This window comes from Canis lupus, chromosome 31 (genome assembly GCF_048164855.1).
Source record: "Canis lupus baileyi chromosome 31, mCanLup2.hap1, whole genome shotgun sequence".
NCBI classification, from domain to species: Eukaryota; Metazoa; Chordata; class Mammalia; order Carnivora; family Canidae; genus Canis; species Canis lupus.
Genome location: NC_132868.1, coordinates 18,875,275 through 18,883,667, shown reverse-complemented (window position 1 = coordinate 18,883,667; position 8,393 = coordinate 18,875,275). Strand labels below are relative to the sequence as shown.

Sequence of the window (8,393 nt, the reverse complement as noted above, 5' to 3'; positions counted from 1 at the left end):
GACTGAGCATTCAACCATCTTTAATGCTCAGCCTCTCTGCCTATTAAATCTGGGGCTTCATCTTCGGCTCTTTTTTTCTTCACCAACTGTATGAGACAAAGGATTCTTTGAAGGTGCCAAAGAAACCCTCTGACTCTCCCATTTAGTTTTCAATTGCTTAACTCTTCTCAGCTTTTCCTTATGTGCCTGTAGGTCATCAATGCAATTATCCATTTCCACTTATCCATGTGTGGGTATACAATTATAAATGTTACATATATATTTATCAGTTACATGTACATGATTCTCCTCTGCATACCTTCCAAGGGCCTAAATTATCCCAATAAGAGGATCATTCTTCTCCACCCACCCATTCCCCCAAGTCATCATCCATGAAATGTTAAACACGGGACCACTAGCTCATGCTGGGCTGTCCATACTCATCCATCTCCCAGGAGTGGCCCTCGTTGCCAGCTGGGTGACTGGGTGATCAATCGGTCCCCAGATTCCATCTTATTTACTCATCTCTCAGACCACCCTTGGAACAGATGCTGAGTTGGAGCTAGGAGTGCCAGCCTCTCCCTGGAGCATAAGACGTGTGAGAAGGCAGCAGGCACCGGGGAAGGCGAGGAGAACTCGCTGGCTACAGCACACACCTGCTCTGGTCTCTGCCTGCCCATTAGAGAAGGCCAGCCTTGTAACATTACCTGAAAATGATGTGGCCTCAGCTGAAAACTGAGCTTGATTCTGAGGGAGGCTACAGACGAAGCTGTCAGCTCACCATACTCTTGGCAGCAGCGCAGTGAGTATTTTCTCAAAGAGCTGACAGGAACATCTCCAAGCAGCCACACGACGATGGCAAGACCATCTGAGAGCTGTTTCTGTGCAAGCCTGAGCAGGGTGCGGTCAAACCGTGGAGCCATCTCTCCTGTTCAGAAAGTGGTGTTGGGTAAAAGTTTACCAAGAAGGTAAGGTAGGAGGAGATTTTACAGACGGAGGGAACCAAATGTACACAGACCAATGCAAGGCAAAGCATGGGAATATTCCAGAAAAATAGAGAATCTAGTGAAGCTGAAGCATAAATACTGGCAGAAGGTAGAAAGGGCTGGAAGGAGGACTTGTGGGGGGATGGAGGAAGGGAGGAGCCTGGGATGATCCCCTGCTTTCTAGCTGTTCTCCCTCTCCCAAAAGACTGGCCCACTTTCTCCTCTAGCAATTTCCTCTTCCCTGTGACCTACGGTCTCTTCCCTTCTGGCCCAGGTCCCTTACAGCACCTTATGCCATTAGACATTCCTCATCCACCAACCACCTAATGTATTAGAGTGGGAGACAACACAGGAAGTAGTCCCCTAGACGGTCCTATAGAGGTCCCTATAGAGTCTCTATAGATGCTGCCAGGCATTGCCCTGGGGAGAGGGGGGCCAGCTTACTAGCTTAGCCCCTGTCTAGACCATCACTTAGCCCTGAGCTGTGGGTTCTTGGTCCTATAGAACTGTGTAAGTCCAACAGGTAAGGCCCTCCCCAGGCTGCCCAGACCCACCTCCCCCTCTGCTCACTGTTTCCTTTCTTCAGCCTCACTGAGCCCACACTCTCCTCTTGTGATTTCCCATCCCAGGGCCCTCTCTCTGCTTGTAATGTCCAAATCTTCAAGGCCCAATTCAAATGACACCTCCTCACTAATTTCCCCAACTGAGTCTCTCTGTCCCCGATCTGTACTGGCTTCCCATGTGGTCCTCTCCATTCCCAGCTCTGTGCTGGGGACCTATTATGCATTCTTGCCAGATGTCAAGAACCCAAAGCCAGGCAGGAACTTGCTCAGAGTGAGGGAAGGGGAGTGCACAGGTGGGGGCCAGTGCAGAAAAACAGGTCCAGGCCTCTCAGGGCAAGAGAAGCTGAGTGTCAGTGGCTCCGCCACCACTACTGCCCATCCAAAGACATGCCCAGACCAGTGCCACCCCCGTGGGTCTTAGTATCAACAGGGATCAGTGCTCTCCCCTCATTATTAATCACTGCAACCAAGAGACAAACACACCACTAGGTCACACCCTTCCCATGCAGGCCTTACCAAATCCTCCCAGCTGCCTTCCCACTGGCCCCCGACCTCACCGTCTTCTGGACTCAGGGTCCCAAAGGATGTGCCTCGGTGTCATTCCAAGGAACTCACTCACCAAGGTTTGGCTCACAACCTCAGGGAGTGACAAGGCCCCAGGACATCCTTGCACCTGAGGATACCAAGTGACCATGTTATGTGAAGTCAGTACTAAAGTGGGCTCAGGAATTTATCAGAAGGAAAAGTAGAGAAAAACAGATTGTGACTGAAAAACACACACCTAGCATATTTGCAGCTAGGTTCTTTCTTTCTTCTTACAGAGGGGAAAATGCAGAAATAAACAGATCAGTATGGGAAACTCTCCTTTAGGACCACAGATAGGAGCCCACATGAAGTCCATACTATAGCAACCTTGGGCAGGTTATTACTCTGGGCTTTGCTCCCTCAGTCATAAAACAGGCATCAAATGGGGTTTTGGGAGGACTAAGTGAGTTGATGTATATGTAAAGTGTTTAGAACAGTGCCTTGGCACGTAATAATTACCATTATTATTTGTGTGAGCTTTCATAGGATGATTAGAATTGCGGTAATGTGTGTGTGTGTGTGTGTGTGTGTGTATTTGTTGACATTTAATTAAAGGCCCAGAAAGGTATTGAGAGCATTCGCTGTCAGATGGAAGGGATGATTTAATCCACTCTAGCTTGGTGCAAACCATGAACAATTAAACAGTAATTGAGAAGGTTTAGCAAGAAAGATAATTGAGCACTCTGGATGTTTGCGTTCCTTACAGTTCTGTGTGTAATGATAGGTTTTTATATTTAGAGCAGAAAATTATATACTTTCTAATTTAATGAAAAGTAATTTGTAATTTAAATGAAAATCATATTTGGTGAGGTCATGGGTTGTGATAAATAAATGAGTTCAGAAAGAAAAAAGGATGAAAAAAATTGAACGTATAGCAGGAACCCAACTATATAACGTTAAACTCCTGCATGTAGATCTGTAAAGTACAGCACAGTTTCTGGCTGGTCTAGAGCTAAGACTCATAGATATCAAGAGTCATCTATCTGACTTCTCTTCTACAAAAAGATCTACTCAACAGAAAGGCTGAGAGACTCATAATGGTTAATTTTACATGTCAGGTTTTTTTTTAAAGATTTTATTTATTCACGAGAGACACAGAGAAAGAGAGAGGCAGAGACACAGGCAGAGGGAGAAGCAGGCTCCATGCAGGGAGCCTGATGCGGGACTCGATCCCAGGACTCCAGGATCACGCCCTGAGCCAACGGCAGGCGCTAAACCACTGAGCCACCCAGGGATCCCCTTACATGTCAGTTTGACTGGGCCACCAGTGCTCAGAAATTTGGTTAAACCTTACTCTGGGTATGTCTATGAAGATGACATGAGCATCTGAGTCCACACACTGAGTAAAGCAGATTGCCCTCCCCAATGTGGTTGGGACTCACCCCATCCATGGAGGCCTAAATAGAACAAAAAGAAGGAAGGATTCACACTCAGCCTGTTAAGCTGGGACATCTGTCTTCTCTCCTGAGACTGAGACTTACGTGATCGATGCTCCTGGTTCTCAAGCCTTCAGACATGAACTGGAACTACACTACCAGCTTTCCTGAGTTTCCAGCTTGCAGATGGAGATCATGGGACTTCTCAGCCTCCATAAACACTCAAACTGATTCCGCATAATAAATCTCTATGTGCATACATATGCATATGGTATATATAGTTTACCACGCCATATCTATAGTATGGAATAGTATATAGTGTATATGTATAGTATAGAGTATGCTATATATGGGGGGGGTGTATATGGGTATGCACCATATGTATATCTATATAATACTATTGGTTCTGTTCCTTTGGAGAGTCCTAATACACTTGTGTATCTGTGTGTACACATGTGTATACAAACATACATGTAAAAATATATACGTATATGTACATGTTATATTATCATTGTTAAGGTAGAATTCTAAACATTGGTAGACATTTTAGGCAGGACAAAATAGCTGGCAAATGCTAAAATGTGCAGATAAATAGGTCTCCTCAGAGAGAATTTCCCACGTTGGAGAAAAAGACTGGCAGAGCCAACCAGGCCTGAAATGATCCCCAAAGGTTTTTAGTGCAGCATTCATGACACCTGATACTCAAATACACCCCAGCTCAGTCATGCCGGCCTCAGGGAGATACATCAAGACAAAAAAGTCTGTGCAGAATAACTGAATTGATGGTCCACAAAACTTCCATGATGTTTGGGGCCCTAGCAACCCCTCACCCCCAAAGAGACAGCACAGACGAGGAAAGCTCTTCCTATCACTGGTCAGAGAATGAATCTACTTGTGGCAGGGGCCGGTGCCCAGCCCCCTGCCCTGGCAGTAGCCTTCTGACACAGAGGGCACCAGGACAGCTGTGGCTGTGATGCCGGCCATCAGATGGCAGTAGAGGAGGTGCGCCTTGGCATGGGCAGCCTGGCCAGAGCTCCCAGGGCCTGCAGCCACAGGATCAACACGCAGAAGCAGCACAACTGCAGGGGAAGGCCATGCCAGGCGCCTAACCACACCCCTGCCCTTATAGACACTGAAAGACTGAGGGAAAGGGAGCTACCCTGGGGGCTCAGAAGGGTTGGGAACTTGGCTGTCAAAGGTGGTGAGCCTGGGTTTGTATTCACTGGCCAGTGAAACCCGGTGCTCCAGTTAGAGCAGTGATAAATGATAATAAGGACTGTCTAGCACTGTCTGCTGAGTCCTGCCTGTGTTCCAAGTCCATCCCATGCGTTCTCCTGCCAAGGCTGAACAACAGAACGAAAGCTCAGGGTTGAGGCAGGGAGTGAAGCCACATTGTGAAAGTATCGCCCTATCCTGGGGCCCTGCTGTCGGAGAGGACCCCAGCCAGTCCTCCACTGCCTGAAAGCAGACCTGGCACCCTCACCGGTCCTGTACCCTCCTGCCTTGTGGGCTGCAGAGCTGGGGCTGGCGGGCCTATTCTGGCAGTTGAAGGATGCACGTGCCTCATAGGCAGAGTCACTCACATTGTCGCTCCTCCCAAGCCGATGGGTGGCCAAGGCATAGGCCCTCTCATGGGACACCTGACTCTGGGACTGGTCACCCATTACATTGAGCTCTACTAGGTAAGGATGGTATCCCAGGCCCTCTTTCTGGCCCAGAAGCTCCTCTTCCTCCCAAAACCACCAACAGGGCAAGGCCAGAGGTAGTAGCAACAGGTATGTGTGGAGGGACCAGTGTAGTTGGGAGCAGGCCCTCGCAGAGGAAGAAGGCCCACTCTGCTCTACAACTCATCCTTCATACCTGCTAGAGTGATTTCACCTTCTGACTCCCAAGCTCAAGCCATACTGCTTCAAACAGTAGACAGGAATTAGTAGCTTGGATAACCAAAAGGTCTAGGGCAGAGAGAATGTCCACAGGACTTTGATCCCTAGGCCCCTACTCTGTTTTCCAGCATTTCTTTTCACATGTGGCCATCCCTGCCACTCACACTTTGAATAGAATAATTGAAAGGGAAAACCTCTTCCCTATCTCCCAGCATTGCACCTATCTATCCAACAGCATTAGCTAGAGCTGGATCCATGCATCCCTCTTTTGTGTATACACCTACTCTTTTCTGTCTCCAGACTTTTTGTCTGATTCTCAAAAGAATCCAAGACCCCAAGGAGGCTACAAACCATTGCCCAAGGTGAAAAAAAAAAAATTAGTTCATCATAATTGTCCTTAATTCTAAACGCTGAACAAATGTTCAAAATCTGTTTATAATTGTAAGAACTTGGATGTGGCAAGAGTTCATTCCTAGGGAGCCCAGAGATATTCTCAGAGCACAGAAAAGGCAAGAACAGGGGGCAGTGGAGCTGAGGGAAAACAGAGCTGAACACATGACCAAGTAGACTTATTCCTCTTGGGCCTCGACTAGCTTTGAATGTGAGCAAATGCTTAAAGAGGAAAGATTCAAAATAGTTATCAGAGCTCATTTATTATTTGTGCTACTTACATAATTATTTCTGTTTCATCAGGAACATTGTAGGGACAGAATAATTCACAACTTACCTTTCTTGTCATGTTTCTGAAACCCTAAATTGAAACTTCCCCTGAAATACAAATTAAAATCACAATGAGATACCCCTATACATCTGAGTATCTAAAATTAAAGAGACAGGGGCAGCCCAGGTGGCTCAGCGGTTTAGTGCCACCTTCGTACCAGGGCCCGATCCTGGAGACCCAGGATCGAGTCCCACATCAGGCTCCCTGCTTGGAGCCTGCTTCTCCCTCTGCCTGTGTCTCTGCCTCTCTCTCTCTCTCTCTCTCTGTCTCTCATGAATAAATAAATAAAATATTTTTTTAAAAAGTAAAATAAAATTAGAGAGACGGGATATACCAAATGCTATACCAAAGGGAGGCCATGGAGCAACCCAGACTCTCTATGTTGCTGGCAGGGATGGAAAATGAAACAACCACTTTGGAAAACATTTGGAGGTTTCCTCAAAAATTAAACATTACACTTAACCATCTATCTAGTCATTTCACTCCCAGGTATATACATGGGAGAAATGAAAGCACATGTCTCTACAAAGACTTGTACACAAATATTCACAGCAGCTTTATTTGTGATAGCTAAAAACTGGAAGCAATCCAGATGTCTACCAGCAGATGAAATAATACTATTCTGCAATGGAAGGGAGGGACCGATACACATAACTGCATGAATGAATCTCAGAATGATAATGATGAGTGAAACAAGTCAGACAGAAAAAGAGTATACACCGCATACTTTCATTTATATAAAATTTTAGAAAATCCTAGCTTTTCTATAGTGACAGAAAGCAGACCCATGATTGTCTTGGCGCAGGGGGGAGAGGGAAAATAAGAAAGGTCCACAAGGAAACCTAGAGGGTCATGGATACATTCATTATCTTGATAGTGGTGATGCTATCACAAGTACGTCCAGGTATCCAACTCGGCAAGCAGGAGCGCTCGCAGCCAGCCTCGACCCCGCCCACCGGCGGGCGCAGGACCGCCTCATCCCCGCCAGGGCTCTGCGTCCCACTGCCACCCCCGGCCCCCAGCTCCTCCTGGCGGCTCTCCCTAGCCTCGCAGTGCAGTGTGACAGGATGGCCTGATCTGTGCCCCACCGCCACGCAGTGGTGAAACTAGGTGATGGGCATTTAAACAACTCCTTGGACTCTGCAGTAAGGCACTGGTACTTCCCATTTTGTGAGCACATTAAAAGTGGCATGAGACCCGGCAAGAAGGTGTTGGTAGTGGGCATCGTGGTCCTCAAGCCTCAGAGCTTTGCCATCAGATTGACCTGTGGGGACTCTGAAGACCCTTCTGCCAATGTGACAAATTTTTTTTAGATTTATTTATTTATTTATTCATGAGAAACACAGAGAGAGAGAGAGAGAGAGAGAGAGAGGCAGAGACACAAGCAGAGGGAGAAGCAGGCTCCATGCAAGGAGCCGGACGTGGGACTCGATTCCAGGTCTCCAGGATCACTCCCTGGGTTGAAGGCGGCTCTAAACCGCTGAGCCACCCGGGCTGCCTGAATGTAACAATTTTTTTTTTTTTTAAGATTTATTCATTCATGAGAGACACACAGAGAGAGGCAGAGACATAGGCAGTGGGAGAAGCAGGCTCTCTGTGGAGAACCTGATGTGGAACTCAGATTCCAGGATCCCAGGATCAGGCCCTGAGATGCTCAACCACTGAGCCACCCAGGCATTCCCAATGTGACAACTAAACACAAAACTGTGTTCATAGACCAGTAACTACTCAGAAAGTCTTGTATATCTGAGGAACAGTCAGCCATCCCTTACTTTCCACTCATCCCAGATCAGCTATTCAGGGTGGAAATTCTTTGTGAACACCCATGTTTCAGAGTGTTTGTGGATGGGCACCAACTTTTTTATTTTTACCACTGCATTCAAGCATCATCTGCAGTTGAGGCCATAAAGATAAACAGGGACTTCTAGATCACTAAGCTTGGCTGATATCATTTAAACCACCTTTGTTTCAGATAGGATGAGGTGACACAACTATCTGCCTGTTGGTCTGGAAGAAATGTCCTTGCAAGATCTGGAGACTTAAAAAGAAAATAAAAACAAAAAGCAAGTTTCACTGTCTTTCTGTGCAGTTTAAACCCAAAATGACAACTTCAAATTGTGGTTTGCCCTTAGGAAACTGTTAGAACAAAGACACTGAGCCATTATTTCCAGAACAAAGTGGTACATTTATGCTAGATTTTATTACGACTAAAATTACGACTAAACTAAAAAGAAAAAAAAAACCTTATCAAATTGTACACTTCAAATATGAAGTTTATCAACTATCTGTTAAACCTCAAT

The 8,393-nt window shown here is 46.4% G+C and overlaps 1 pseudogene; it reads left to right on the top strand.

Moving 5' to 3' along the window:
* Positions 1-7,160: 7,160 nt before the first annotated feature.
* LOC140622417 (galectin-related protein-like) lies at positions 7,161-8,039 on the top strand (annotated as a pseudogene).
* The last annotated feature ends 354 nt before the right edge of the window (positions 8,040-8,393 follow it).